Source organism: Trematomus bernacchii, unplaced genomic scaffold, assembly GCF_902827165.1.
Source record: "Trematomus bernacchii unplaced genomic scaffold, fTreBer1.1, whole genome shotgun sequence".
NCBI lineage: Eukaryota > Metazoa > Chordata > Actinopteri > Perciformes > Nototheniidae > Trematomus > Trematomus bernacchii.
In genome coordinates, this window is record NW_022987613.1 from 477,667 (window position 1) to 493,518 (window position 15,852).

The window sequence follows — 15,852 nt, forward strand, 5'->3', positions numbered from 1 at the left end:
AGCCTCACTGTGAAGTAGTGGTCTCAGCTCTGAAGTCTGACCCCTCTCATCTGAGAGATCTGGACCTGAGTGAGAACGAGCTGCAGGATTCAGAAGTGGAGCTGCTGAGTTCTGGACTAAAGAGTCCAAACTGCAGACTGGAGGCTCTCAGGTCAGTTCACTGACTGCAGTTCATATTGATCTGTTTGTGTTTATGATTTTCTGAATTTGAACAAATACAATGTTATTTTCATTTTTTCCATTTTTGCTAATGTCTGAATATTGATCAGAGTAACAAAGAGAAGGTGAATGTGTGAGGGAGAGAGTTTGAGCTTCCACAGACTCACTCTGTGCTCCAGGAGTCAGTGGAGATGCTGTCAGTACTGATGAGCTGTGAGGGAGATGAAGGAGTTGTTCAACATCTGATCAAAGTTAAAGTTCCAGATTATCAGTGGATTGTTTCTGCATCATCTCTGACATTAAAACCCTGTTTCACTCTGAACAGATTATTAAACCTGGAGTTATTTCAAACAGGAACATTGTTTTCTAAAGTTACATCATGTTTTCTTTATTCAGACTGGAGTACTGCAGTTTGTCAGAGATCAGCTGTTCTGCTCTGATCTCAGCTCTGAAGTCCAACATCCATCTGAGACATCTGGACCTGAGTGGCAACGCTCTGCAGGATTCAGGAGTGGAGCTGCTGAGAGATCTTCTGGAGAGTCCAGACTGCAGACTGGAGACTCTCAGGTCAGTTCACTGACTCTCTGTTACTGCTGGAGATCTCACATGTTCACTTTGTAATTGAACCTCATTTATATTAATTAATAACTTACATCCATAAAGTTGTAAATGTCCTTATATTCATATTTCATTTTTTAAGAGTAAGAAGTAAGAACTGCAGACATACATGTTGACTGTTTCTTAAAGTAACTGTAATAGATGTTAGTTGTAAAAAGTAAATCTATGTATTTAATATTTAGTAAACGATAACGTCTGAATAAAGGTCATCTGAAGTCATTTTAGTTTTACATGATAAAGTTCACTTTCTGAAGTAGACATAATTTTCTGTTCAGATTCATTTAAATGTTGAGTAACATCTGATTGGATTATAAACTGATTTGTATCCTCATCATGTTTTCTTTATTCAGACTGAGGGGCTGCAGTTTGTCAGAGATCAGCTGTTCTGCTCTGGCCTCAGCTCTGAAGTCCAACATCCATCTGAGAGAGCTGGACCTGAGTTACAACACTCTGCAGGATTCAGGAGAGAAGCTGCTGAGAGATCTTCTGGAGAGTCCAGACTGCAGACTGGAGACCCTCAGGTCAGTAAGGGGTCTCTGCTGGTTCAGCAGTATTGTATGAAACACAGGGAGGTGTTTCTCTCACTGGGGAATCACAACAGATCAGTGATGTTACCCACTGACTGCAGGCTCTTTCATTCTTCCATCAACTATAGAAGGCCAGCTGAAAATGCAAAGCCACATTTAGTAAGTAATCAACTTTCCACCAGACATATGGGATTTGACAGAAGAGTGGAAAAGGTAGTCTGTTTTTGATGGGATGTTTTTAGCTCCTTGACTAATGACTGTTACTTCCTGTAATGCAGCTGAGAGCTGTGGCAGTCAGTCGTAGTGTTTGCAGAGAAGATATGATGGGATGTAAAGCATGAGATCAGTCAGGACTCTGAAGCTGACTCAAAGAACAAACACTTATTTTAAACTGGATCCATAACTGTTGGATTGTGTTCATCCCTACAGGATCAGATATGATGAGACGATCAGAGCCAAGATCCAGAAGAACTGTGAGTACTGAATATCCTCCATTCATCAAGATATGAAACTCTTTCATGGAGCATGTCCTCAGAGGAAAACAACACTCTTGTTTTTCTCTCTTCATCATTTTGGCTGTTTCTCTTCACAACAACTGTCTATCAAAACAGTGACGCGTGAGTAGAAGTACTTAGATCTGGTACTTCAGTAAAAGTAGAAGTACTCAGATCTGGTACTTCAGTAAAAGTAGAAGTACAAGAGTGTAGGAATACTCTGTTACAGTAAAAGGCCCGCATTCAAATGTTACTCAATACAAGTAGAAAAGTATTAGCATCAAAATATAGTTAAAGTACCAAAAGTAGTCAATAGCCGCATTCACACCAAGTACTTTGCCGTACTCAGTGCCGGCACTTATTACCCCAGGGCATTTAGTACAGATCGCGTTCACACCGGAATAAATTCCCTGAGGGAAGATTACGCTGCTGACGTCACTTCGTCTTCTTCTGCTTTGGGTTTACTGGCAGGCCGCAAACAACTTCACGGCGTATACTGCCACCCGGAGTCCCCGGCCGGAAGTCCCCGGAGTTGGGGACTGGCTTCAGTAGAAGCTGCTGGGAGTCCCAGCAGCTTCTACTGAAGCTTTCCGAGTAAATCGCCAGAACGCCAACACCTCCTCATCTCCACCGCTCCCATGTTTTATTTTGTGTTGCCATAAGTTAGTCTCTCTGTGTTTGTGCGCTGGGCTAATGCTAATGCTAATAATGGATATTGTGACTATACAAGGACAAGTACTCCAAGTGGTTAGCTGTTATAAATACCTTGGTATCTGGCTTGATGATTGTCTTACTTTTAAACTTCAGGTCACTAATCTGCTTAAAAAGCTGAGGGTTAGACTAGGTTTCTTTTTCAGAAACAAGTCCTGTTTCTCTTTTGAAGCCAAAAAAAGGCTAGTCACTGTGACCTTTTTACCTGTGCTAGACTATGGTGATTTGATCTATATGAATGCACCTGCCCATTGCCTGGAAAGGTTAGATGCCGCCTATCACAGTGCTCTGAGATTTGTTACTAACTGTAAAGTACTTACTCATCACTGTACCCTGTATGCCAAGGCAGGTCTGCCTTCACTTACTGGTCGGAGGCTCAGTCATTGGTACATGTTCATCTACAAAGCCATGCTGGGTAAACTACCGACTTATATCTGCTCTTTGATCTCACAGAGAGTGGCAAGTAGCTATTGCCTGAGATCCCAGGATGTGTTCTTATTACATGTGCCAAGTGCTAGGACTGTTTTAGGTACTAAAGCTTTTATGTGCGCTGCTCCTCTAGCTTGGAACACTATGCAAAAAACATTGAAACTGAGCATTTTGATTCCCTTGCATCATTTTAAAGCACGGCTGGATGAAATGTTAATGGATACCTGTCACTGTAAATAGGTTGCTAATGTATACCCCTGTAATTTATGTTGTGATGTCCTTTTGTTTTCTGTTGTTTTTATGTGTAACCAATGTACCGCAGGTCTCCCTTGAAAAAGAGATCGTTGATCTCAATGGGATTTTTTAACCTGGTTAAATAAAGGCTAAAAAAAAAAAAAAAAAAATGCTAATCAGAATCAGAATCAGAATACCTTTATTAGTCCCACGGAGGGGACATTTGCATCGTTACAGCAGGAAAGAGCCACAGACAGCTTAATGTTACCTGTGTTAAGAAAAACAAAGTACTAAGTTACGATATAATAAAAAATATAATATAAAAAAAATAAAAGTAAAAGAAAAATACTTTCCAAAATACAAATCCTGTAACAGTTCTTAGGATTTAGCAGCCAGGTATATATTACACAGTTATTAATGCCTATGTATATGATGTATATATTGCACATAGTATGATGGTATTTAACTGCAGCAAGTTACACATTATTAATGCTAATAATGCTAATGCTAATAATGCTCATGCAAGGATAATAAAATGGCGGCTCTACAAAACATTTCAGAGTTGTACGGGGCGTGGTTTGCAATTCGCCCAGCCAATCAGAACTGGGGCACTTTTTTACCCCAGGAAAGTACCATCTCTCAGCAGGTACTAAAAATGGGGGTAAAAGTTCCCGAAATTACAGATGGAGCATCTTATTTCAGACAGTTTGAAACGCGAGGGTCGTGATTGGTCCGTGATCGGCCCGTGATCGGTTCGTGATGAAGAGCCGGCCCCCAGTCTGACTTGATACCGCCCCCGTGATAAATAAATGTAATTATTGTGAAGCCAGCTGCAATGGATCATTGATCCACCAGGGGGTGCAGTGGGGTTCAACACTGGAGCTCATGTGAAATCAACTTCGATACAGTAAACTGGATGTTGTGGTGCCGAGAGACGGGAGTCGGAGGCGGGGTATCAAAAGTACAAGCTAAACTTTTATTTAGCATCTGAACACACATGTAAACAACTTCATGCCTGGGAAGCGAAGACCGGCGGAAACAGCTGGTCCGGTTCACTAAAATGTCCGTGCGGAACAATACCCCAACCCATAGATCCGTGGGTGAATAATGTCAATCACCACAATGTACAGTATGTCTGGTACTAATGTATAGCAGATCTTTGTTAAGATCCATATGTCACGGATAGTATCATAGTCTGTGCTAAATAAGACATGTAATCATTTACAAAACATCACCATGTTGTTATTTAACAAAATAATGTTGTTTAGTCGAAAAAAACGAACGAGAGGAAATGCAGCCGGCTCTCGATTTGTAATCCTAATTTAATCACGATCATTTATGTTTATGTTCGCCGAATTGACATGAAATCACTGACAAATATGAATATACTGTATTCAACTTCATTCAAATGTTATTAACGTGCCTAAACTCAGTAACTCAGTAAACTTGTCAGGCAGATCAAGATCCCTGGGTGTTATTCTTCCCCATAATGACCAAGTCGCTGCAAATTATCCCGCTTATTACATGGCCACATTCTCAACAAAGTAACGACATGACTCCCAATATTAATTGAAATGCTTTTATGGATTTAGAAAATGTTTTTATTGATTGAAAAAATAGTTGTATGTATTGATTTAAATTGACATGCATCCGCTAAGAAAAATAGTCCGTTGTTACCGTTTTTAACAGTCAGAATGAAACGGCAGCTCTCAGCTGTGTGTATTTTCCAACAGTTAAGTTAACTGTAGGTTACTCTGAGTGACAAGCTTACAGTTAGTGAAGTAACACTTTTTTTTTGTGAGTCACGACCTGGCTGTTTCATTCTAATAACGCTCCAAATATGACAAATAAAGTCAAAATGTCAGTGTTTACAAACATTGACCATACCGTTCACCAGCCCCCACCCCCCTATGTTGAGTAGGCTATACTTTCTGTTTAAAACTAATTGGCCATCGGAATGTGTGTGTCCCAACCTGTGATATCTCTTCTCCAGCAGTCTGTAGGTTTGTGTTCGCATATCTATGCTGTCGCAGTTCCTGTTGTTTCTATCGTGCATTGCCGGTATGAAAGGGTCTGTGCCGGAAATATCAAGATAACACGGCAGGGTCCGTTACAGTTTGTTTTCATCTGATTTCAAATAAACAAAGTCTTGGCTTTCAGAATATTAAACTAGTTTCGGCAAATTTAGATGATAAATACAACTATGAAGCTTGTAACGGCATAATTACTTAAGCGGAGAACGGAGTAATTTAACGTTACAGCAGGCATAACAACAGCCGGTGTTTATTTTATTATTATATATAGTCATTATTCATTTGTTTTAAAGCTCAATAAGGAAGATTTAAACTTTCACACACGTTGACCGGCGAAAAACTCTGCCCGGTTCCCTCGGCCCCCACCACGTTGAATAAACAGAAGGCTGCTTTTGTGGAGGAAGTTACAGCGCTACGTACAGGCTCGGCATATGCAGCTTTTTCCAGCGGTATCCATAAATCTCTTAATTTTGACCTCAAAGTGCACCAAAAGAAAAACATCTTCTGTTGTAACAACAATAACATTATAAATAGTAACATAGCTGAACATGACTGAGGCTTTTTAACATAGACTTTTCCAATGTCTGAGTGTAATATCTGCATTTTCTATTTTGGTTTGATAAGGACACATCCTGGGGATTGTGTTTACAAACATTCACCATCCCCCACCCCCCTACTGTATGTTGATTTTGTTTGCCTACATGTAAATGGGTGGCATTTAGTACCTACCCCCCTCTGAGTGAATACCTGTTGTACCTGTCCGGGGCTAAGCCCATAGGACGATGCTCTGATGTCAACCCCCCCCCTGTTGACAATTCACGAGCGTCTAATGGCGCGTTTCCACTACAGCGCGGAGCACGGTTTAAGAGGGCTGTGACGTCAGCGGCCCGTTTTTGGTTGCGTTTCCACTTGGCCTAATACCGGCCGGCGGGTCCTAATTCACAGTTTTTCTGGCCTCATAAAATCGTGGGTCTAGGGCCAGAGACAACGAGGCTGAGTCGGGCTGAGTATGCTAAACTAGAGAGAGAATCGCTGGCAAGGGGGCTACAACTACAACAAGATGGACATATTTGACCGTGATTTAATTGTAATACACGTTTCAAAATGATGCCGAAGTAACAACATACTGATACCGGTTAGTAAAAACCATGAATTAATGTTTTGTCAAGTCTGCAGACAGACGGCAGGCGAAAAACCTTTTAAAATGCGTGTTTTCTAAATGGAGATTGGCTAAGCTAACGCAGTATATGCTCCGACCGTCCACACTCACAACAACGGCCTATACAGACATAAATAAAGCAGCGACTGTATTCACCATGACACAGGCAGTCTGTGGTTTGTACTTGTTTAACTTTTGTCTAGTTTCTGAACATATATGAGGAGCTGTGAGCTCTGAGTGCTAACAGCTAACGGCTGTGTTGTTTTTCTGGGGTTCTCATTGAAGATGACGTCACGGCTCCGCCTACACTGCGTTACTATAGATACTACCCCAGTTCCTAAACTGTAATGGAAATGCGCCATAAAGTGAGCCAGTCCTAACGAGGCCTAGCCATACCGAGAGAGGCCGAGCAAGGCCGTGTAGTGGAAACGCGCCATAACTCTCTCCCCCCTCCCCCGTCGCACCTTCTAACAGAGCCCCCCCACATATCAAATCCCAATTGAACCCCTGGCCTCTGGAGCAGAAATGAAAGAGTTTTAAAAATGTTTACGTTTTGGTAAGTTTTTAGGGAAATGTTGTAATATTGCAACGTTGGCCTTAGGTGGGAGCAGAATTTCTGTCTTTCTACTCACATTGTCTGAATAACTATATTGAAAAACTAAGGGTTAATTTGCAGGATTGATTGCTTTAAGTAAGCTAAGGCCCTATATCAGTATATAGCATGAATAATAATCACACATCACTCATATTTGTTATGAATAATCATTTATCATTTATTAAATAGTAAGTCGCTTTGGATAAAAGCATCAGCTAAATGCAATTTATGAAAGCCTCACTCAGGATTTTTTTAACAAGTGTTTTTATTGCTCTTGGGGCATTAAAAACAAGATTTTAACTTTAGTTTTTTATATAATATCTGCATTTTCTCTTGTGAAAAACTAAATCTTAGTTTGGCCATAGTTATTTAATATATAGCGCCATCTCCTGGTTAAATCCTGAAATTGAAAATCTGGCAACGCCCTCTTGGAAAATAGTGGGAGGGCTTAACATTCCCAGATACTGGTCTTTGGCAGGTCTTAGGCAGGTAACTGGCTGGTAGTAGGCAGGAAGCTGTATGCTGGAGTCTGAAATAAGATGCTCCATCTGTAAATACTCTTTTTGGTGTGAACGCGACATAAGGGGTACTAACGGAACTAAATGCGAAAAGTACGGTGAAAAGTACTCCGGTGTGAACGCGCCTATTGTGCAGATTGGTCCATTTCAGAATAATATAAGTTTTATAATTATTGATCATATCAGGTATTAAATATATGTAGTGGAGTAAAAGTACACCATGTACCTCTGAACTGTAGAGGAGTAGAACTACTAAGTAGCATAAAATGGAAATACTCAGGTAAAGTACAAGTACCTCAACATTGTACTTAAGTACAGTCCTTGAGTAAATGTACTTAGTTCCTCTCCTGATCTGTAAAGCTCTCCCAACATATGCAGGTTAGCATCCGGAAGCTTCTATGTGCTGGGGACCCGTACTGTACATTTCTCTCATCACACTTTGGGCTCCTCAACATGTGTGGGTTCCCAGCAGGACTCTCTGAGCTGCAGACACATTCTTTCTGTGACTTTGTTCCAGATATTTGGAGCATAATAACTGAAGCTGTTTCTCCATGTTCAGGAACTCCCATCCCCCGAGTCCTGCGGCAGGAAGCGCTCCTTCTCTCCAAGAACTCCTGGACCCTGCAAGCTGGTCCAGAACCAGAGTCCCAGTGAGGAGTCCAGCCAGTCCACCTCTCAGAGTTAAACTAAACTACAACATTATTAAAGATCATGTTTAAAGTTAAAAAAAGGATGCTTTCAGACTGAATCCAGAAGTTTCTCAAGCTGCAGTCAAAGCAGGTCATTTGAGAAATATATAAAACAATTATAAAACTGTAATAAGAATTACTCTGAATACTTTCTTTGGACATTTTATTTACATTTTATTTACATTTATTTCAAATCTTTCTGACGAGTGCTTTTCTCATGAATTAACGACTTCATTTCACTTCTTTTTCATTTCCATCTTTATTTCGAACAGATTAAAAAAACAAATAAAAAATAACAAATGTGAAAAACAGAATACCGTATTGTTAGAATACAGTATTTATCAATATTCATATTAATAATAATAATAAATCATATGTGTCCGAAAGGGAGCGGGAGGAAGCAAATGCTTATTAATTCCCACCCCTTACCGCTGATCAATGATTATCCTTTAAATCATTTCTGCAAGTTATTCCTACTTACATATTTACATTTATACATACATTTACAATCATTTCTCATCTTCAATCACCTTAAATCATTCTCATAGTTTTCCAAGAAAGTGTTTCTGTACATCCTTTTAAAGTGAATTATATTTGTGCTTTGTTTGAACTCCTGCTCCAAACCGTTCCATCAAATCACCCCACAGATTGTTCTACTCATACTTCTCACAGTTGTTCTGACCTTGAGTTGTTTCAAATGTAGATTTCCTCTCAAATTATACCCGCCCTCTCTGTCTATGAACAATGTTTGTAATTTCCTAGGAAGTAGATTATGTCTTGCTCTGTACATGATTTGTGCCGTTTTAAATGTAACCAGATCAGTAAACTTCAGTGTGTGTGACTTCAAGAATAATGAATGAGTGTGTTCAAGATATCCAACATTATTGATTATTCTTATAGCCCTTTTTTGTAATGTGCATAACGGCTGTAGGTTGGTTTTGTAAGTGTTTCCCCAAATCTCCACACAGTAACTCAGACATGGCAATATGAGTGTATTATACAGAGCATAATGAGTTGTAGTCCAGAATGTGTCTTGCTTTCCCCAATATTGAGATAGTCTTAGCCAGTTTAGCTTTTACATGATTGATATGAGGTTTCCAGCTGATCTTGTGCTCTCAAACCACACCAAGGAACTTCATTTCATATACTCTTTCTATGTTTATGTTATCTAGTATTAATTGCACCTGAGGATTTGTTTTATGTTTTCCAAATAGCATAATATTTGTTTTGCTTAAATTTAATGTTAATTTGTTCTTAAATCTTTTTTTTTTTTCTTGTGTATTTCATAAACAGGATATTTGATTTTTTTATAATAAATATTATTTTCTCAGCTCTGTGATAAAAAAACAGATTTTAAAAATAAATATCCCACTTCTTGTACTTATATCCTGATTGATGAGTCAGCAGTAAAGCAGCCAGGCGTTAACGGTCAGCTGGCATGTGTATCTGTTCATTGGCTCATATGTGTAGCATGTTTAATGGCAGTGTGTTGAAAATGGCTGACAGGTGAATATGTCAGATCTCTGTGTGTTACTCAGAGAACCGTGTGCAGTGTTTTAGAAAGTGCAGAGTTGAATTGCAGATTGTGTGCAGAGCTGAAAATGTGTTTAGAGTTCTGTTTGATTTGATCCAGCCAGTTCTGCCACAGCAAAGCATAAGGGCTCAGAGCTTGGACCTATTGTGTTCACATTATATACGCTTCCTTTAGGCAATAAGGAATCACTCGGGACATTTTCATTGTTATGCGGATGATACTCAATTATACACAATATAGACAAAAGTATTGGACCACCTACACATTAGAGAGATACCGCAGGTCCTTCCTTCCTGCAGCGGTCAGACTATATAACCACCACGACCCCTAGTAGACCCCCCACACAACAACACAGACTATAACACCTATTATCATTTCTTTTTTTAATCTTTAATACTTTGTTGTATGCATGCTTTAGGTAACATGAAGCTGTCTCTGGCTCTTTCTGCTGTAACAATGTACATGTATCCTCTGTGGGACTAATAAAGGGATTCTGATTCTGATTAAATAAACTCAACATGTACACGTATACTGGTTGTTTTTTCAGTTTAGTTTTTATAGCGCATGGTGGAAAGGAGCAGGGAGAAGTACATCTCATTTTACCTGCCCCTTCTTAAAAAAGAAAAAAATTAAATAACCATAAAAAAGTAAAATAAAAGCATTATTATGTCACAGTTACAAATACTGAAACATAAAACCATCACAAGTCCACTTCATACTGTCTAGTTACGCTTTCTTTATACATTTTCTTAATTGTCATGCTGGATTTTCTTGTTCTCCCGTGCAGGTGAGGGCGGCCTGCAAAGCCTTCTGGGTAATATGAGCCACAACCAGCTGATGCAGCTCATCGGACCGACTGGACTGGGCGGGATCGGTACGGAGGAGAAACTCACAGAGTGTATCTGTCGTGGCTTCCTTCCTTGTTTATCTATCAAGCCACTAGACGCTTTAAACAGACATTTTATAACTTACATTACTTACAGTTGAAGAGACGAGAGATGTGTTTGCTCAAAATAAAATAACAAACTTTTACACATGCAAGAAAGAAAAGAGGGCTTTACAATAGTCAAAACAAAGAGGCAAATAAAATAACAAACAACTTAGGTATTCTTTCTGTCTTGATGAGGCTTATATAACTTCATAACTTAAAAGTTGAACGGTTAGAAACTGTTCCTCGACGCCGTCCTTCTGACAGGTTTCCCATCTCTGTCACTTTAAAGGAGGCGACGTGGGAATTGTAGTCTTTTATACTCTGGTTGACTACAGACGTCACGATTAGGTGGCCTTTCTTATAAAAACGAAATACTGGCTCTAACAATATGTCATGAATGTTATTTATGTTTAGTTTCTCTCAGATGATAACGTGATGTTTCGCCCTCAGGGGGCCTCGGGGCCCTCGCTGGCCCAGGATTGGCTAACCTGCTGGGCAGCAGCAGCTCCAGCAGTGTCCCTGCAGCCAGCAACTCCTCCACCAGGTCACTTTAAATATACATATTTTTATAACACTACATTTACTCCAAACAGCTGCTGACGGTGTGTGTGGACTACTTGGTGGCATATTTTTTAACGTACACGGTTTTGATTTAATTATGAAAGTGTGACCTCAGCTCCTATCAAAAGTCCATAATAAGCGTTTAGCCGAATAAAATATGTTCCATTCGAGACCCATTTTTATAAAATCCATCCCTGTATAATAGACTTGCTTTATATCTTGTTATTGTTCATTTGTAAATTCAACATGTATTTTTTCTACTTTCTTGTATTTTAATTTGTATTGTACAATGCCATGTCTTTTTATGCTGCTGCAACACAAACATGTCCCAAATTGGGATCTATAAAGTACTTCAGGGCCCTGGCTTTAGAAATGAACTTGCGACTATTCTCCACCAGAGGGAGACATTTTCCCATATTACCTTATGGGGGAAAATACATGCTATGGTTTCCTGCACAAAATAATTAAATGCCAAATAAAATTAAGAAAAGTGTTCAGAAAATACAGAACATTTTTATAATTTGAGTTATTTTATTTAGTTGAAGTGTGTAGAAGTTAAAAATCCTAACAGATGTTTGTTAAACATTTTATTCAGTGGATATTATAGTGATAGTGATCGTGGTGGTCTAATGGATAGTGAGGTGGGCTGAAGATCGGAAGGTTGTGAGTTCAAATCCCACCAGGAACATCACCACTAGTGTGCCCTTGAGTAAGGCACTTAGCCCTCAGTTACTCCAGGGAGAATGTCCCTGTAATTGGTCATTGTAAGTTGCTTTGGATAAAAGCGTCAGCTAAATGAAGTGTAATGTAAAATATTATATATTTATTTATAATGTCATGCCAGTATTTGATGCAGATAATACACAGGAGAATAATAAAAGTAAATACATTTAAAAAATATAAAAAATGTACCAGTGATGTTCAAGTAAAAACAGTTGCAAGAATCCTGACAAACATCAGATGAAGCCATACAAATTACAATAATAGAAATAATAATGATGGAACAAAATTATAATAATTAGTACAAATACAAAAATAATACATTGGTGAATAAAGAAAAAAAATACATTTAAAAAAATAATAATATGTAATAAATATAATAGAAATACAAGATTACATGGGTAAATAAATAAATAATATATATATATAAAATGACCCACTGATGTTCCTCTCTCTCCTCTCAGCCCGTCCACAGCCGTCACCCCCACCTCCTCCTCAGCCTCCAGCCGCCTCGGCTCCGCCCAGGTTCCCACCCCCCCCCTCACTCCCGTCACCCCCCACCAACACCTCCGTCACCTTTACTAAAGCACAGATCTGAGTACTTGTACCTTTGCTAAAGCACAGATGTGAGTACTTGTACCTTTACTAAAGCACAGATGTGAGTACTTGTACCTTTACTAAAGCACAGATCTGAGTACTTGTACCTTTACTAAAGCACAGATCTGAGTACTTGTACCTTTGCTAAAGCACAGATCTGAGTACTTGTACCTTTGCTAAAGCACAGATGTGAGTACTTGTACCTTTACTAAAGCACATATCTGAGTACTTGTACCTTTACTAAAGCACATATCTGAGTACTTGTACCTTTACTAAAGCACAGATGTGAGTACTTGTACCTTTACTAAAGCACAGATGTGAGTACTTGTACCTTTACTAAAGCACAGATGTGAGTACTTGTACCTTTACTAAAGCACAGATCTGAGTACTTGTACCTTTGCTAAAGCACAGATCTGAGTACTTGTACCTTTGCTAAAGCACAGATGTGAGTACTTGTACCTTTACTAAAGCACATATCTGAGTACTTGTACCTTTACTAAAGCACAGATCTGAGTACTTGTACCTTTACTAAAGCACAGATCTGAGTACTTGTACCTTTGCTAAAGCACAGATGTGAGTACTTGTACCTTTGCTAAAGCACAGATGTGAGTACTTGTACCTTTGCTAAAGCACAGATGTGAGTACTTGTACCTTTGCTAAAGCACAGATCTGAGTACTTGTACCTTTGCTAAAGCACAGATCTGAGTACTTGTACCTTTACTAAAGCACAGATCTGAGTACTTGTACCTTTACTAAAGCACAGATCTGAGTACTTGTACCTTTACTAAAGCACAGATCTGAGTACTTGTACCTTTACTAAAGCACAGATCTGAGTACTTGTACCTTTACTAAAGCACAGATCTGAGTACTTGTACCTTTACTAAAGCACAGATCTGAGTACTTGTACCTTTACTAAAGCACAGATCTGAGTACTTGTGCCTTTACTAAAGCACAGATGTGAGTGCTTGTACCTTTACTAAAGCACAGATGTGAGTACTTGTACCTTTACTAAAGCACAGATCTGAGTACTTGTACCTTTGCTAAAGCACAGATCTGAGTACTTGTACCTTTGCTAAAGCACAGATCTGAGTACTTGTACCTTTACTAAAGCACAGATCTGAGTACTTGTACCTTTGCTAAAGCACAGATGTGAGTACTTGTACCTTTGCTAAAGCACAGATCTGAGTACTTGTACCTTTGCTAAAGCACAGATGTGAGTACTTGTACCTTTACTAAAGCACAGATGTGAGTACTTGTACCTTTACTAAAGCACAGATGTGAGTTCTTGTACCTTTGCTAAAGCACAGATCTGAGTACTTGTACCTTTGCTAAAGCACAGATCTGAGTACTTGTACCTTTACTAAAGCACAGATCTGAGTACTTGTACCTTTGCTAAAGCACAGATGTGGTTTCTGCAGTGGATCTGTCCAGCGTGCTCACCCCGGAGGTCATGGCTCCCATCCTGTCTCACCCCGAGGTGCAGCAGCGTCTCTCTCCCTTCCTCCCCTCCGGAGAGTCTCTCCCTCAGAGCAGCGAGGAGCTGAACAACACTCTCAGCTCGCCTCAGTTCCAGCAGGTATCAATATCATCCTCAATACGTCTGATTGAGTTCAGTGCCAACATGTTGCTTCCTCATGTTCATTTAACACCGCCATGTTTATGAGAGATACGGACGTTTGTATATAAAATACTTCTACCTTTTTACTGTGTGTGTGTGTGTGTGTGTGTGTGTGTGTGTGTGTGTGTGTGTGTGTGTGTGTGTGTGGTGTGTGTGTGTGTGTGTGTGTGTGTGTGTGTGTGTGTGTGTGTGTGTGTGTGTGTGTGTGTGTGTGTGTGTGGGTGTGTGTGTGTGTGTGTGCAGGCGATGAGTATGTTCAGCAGTGTGCTGACCTTAGGTCTATGAGGTGTGATTTGTGCCAAAGAGCGAACTCACTGAGCAGACAATCGTGTCGGTCGTCGCCTACCATGCCGTGAACTATGCCGCGAGAGAAGTAACGTGACACTCTCGTCGCCACCCCCTCTCGTCTGAGAAGCTACGTGACGTCTGCGTCTGAAGTTACTTTACTTTGGTAGTTATCACCAAATAACCCAGTAATGTTACAGCTACGTTGCTGTTCAAGCTAGACTCTATTTCAATATAGTTTTGGTATTAAAATAATGTTACACCTCTTGTATGCCCTGAATGCAAAAAACAACCACAGACAAAAATATATATTTTTAATTATCAAAATGATAACAAAGGCTGAAAAAACAGGAGAAGCCTGTCTTCCCTTGGTCTCCAGGAGAAAACTGCATATCACCAAGTTTTCATAAAGTTTTCTGTGTGAAATAGATCGCTGCAGTGAACACGACTTTATGTATTTGTTTATGGTTTATTTGATTTGGAGGGATGCAGTATACATAGAAGTTCAGAGAAGAAGCAACCCCTATATATTGTTTATTTTATTTCATTTTGGCACCATGGCAGAGGCAAATATAGAGTTAATGTGCGGAGATTATAATGTCCCGTTTACTAAAATATGTATTGTTTTATGATGTTGGGTTGACAAAATAGTCACTGTGCTACATTTTGCTGCACTCAAGCATACATCTGAAGACAAGAGTTGTGTCCCCCTTTGGCCACAAGGGGGAGTATATATATATTGTATATATATATATTTTGTATAGATGTTGCAACTATACAGAGCTTTGGCAATACTATATGTAAATGAGGTCATGCTAATAAAGCTATTGAATTGAATTGAGTATACCTTTAAGTGAGCTGTCAGGAGGAAACAAAGGTTCGCCAACACATTGCACTTTAATGCTGAGAAAGTACAAAGACGTGAAACGATGTGCTGCAATGTCTGTATATTTTTGAAGAATGCCAAGTAAAGGAAGAAAGTAATAACTCGCACTGAGTCTTAATACATTACTTTATTTCTATTATATAACACTATCCAATGATTTATTATGTTTGTGTTACACACACCATTAACCTATACAACAATAGGGAGCCCTGGCTCAAGGACGGACAAAACAAGGACACCACACATGATTATTTTCCAATTACAGTATATTTATTTAAAGAGAGTAACTCAATTGTGATATCAGTTAATCAGTAATGTGTGTAGTGTACGGGTGTGTGATGTGTCAGCAGGGCCGGACTGGGACCATAGGTCAGGCCGGGAATTATACACCCAGCCAGGCCACTACTAGTTTTGTTTGGGGGCGTTTTGCTGGATGTATCGTCAATATTTACAACGTTGCTGCCTGTAGTGATAGCCCTACAGTTTGAATCTACTACTTAAATAGAAACATATGGACATAGGATATTGTTAAAAAAAAGGTGTGCATATGTATT

The 15,852-nt window shown here is 39.4% G+C and overlaps 3 long non-coding RNA genes across 3 annotated transcripts; all 3 read left to right on the forward strand.

The window, feature by feature from the left end:
* Positions 1 to 1,208: 1,208 nt before the first annotated feature.
* On the forward strand, positions 1,209 to 8,192 carry LOC117483723. Its single transcript, XR_004556012.1, has 3 exons — positions 1,209 to 1,298; positions 1,734 to 1,777; positions 8,037 to 8,192. It is a non-coding gene; the product is annotated as an uncharacterized LOC117483723 (long non-coding RNA).
* Positions 8,193 to 8,642: 450 nt separating this feature from the next.
* On the forward strand, positions 8,643 to 12,446 carry LOC117483727. The gene is made up of 3 exons (XR_004556013.1): positions 8,643 to 10,574; positions 11,082 to 11,175; positions 12,377 to 12,446. It is a non-coding gene; the product is annotated as an uncharacterized LOC117483727 (long non-coding RNA).
* A 60-nt stretch (positions 12,447 to 12,506) lies between these two features.
* Positions 12,507 to 14,465, forward strand: LOC117483698. Its single transcript, XR_004556002.1, has 3 exons — positions 12,507 to 12,538; positions 13,928 to 14,085; positions 14,371 to 14,465. It is a non-coding gene; the product is annotated as an uncharacterized LOC117483698 (long non-coding RNA).
* Positions 14,466 to 15,852: the final 1,387 nt, after the last annotated feature.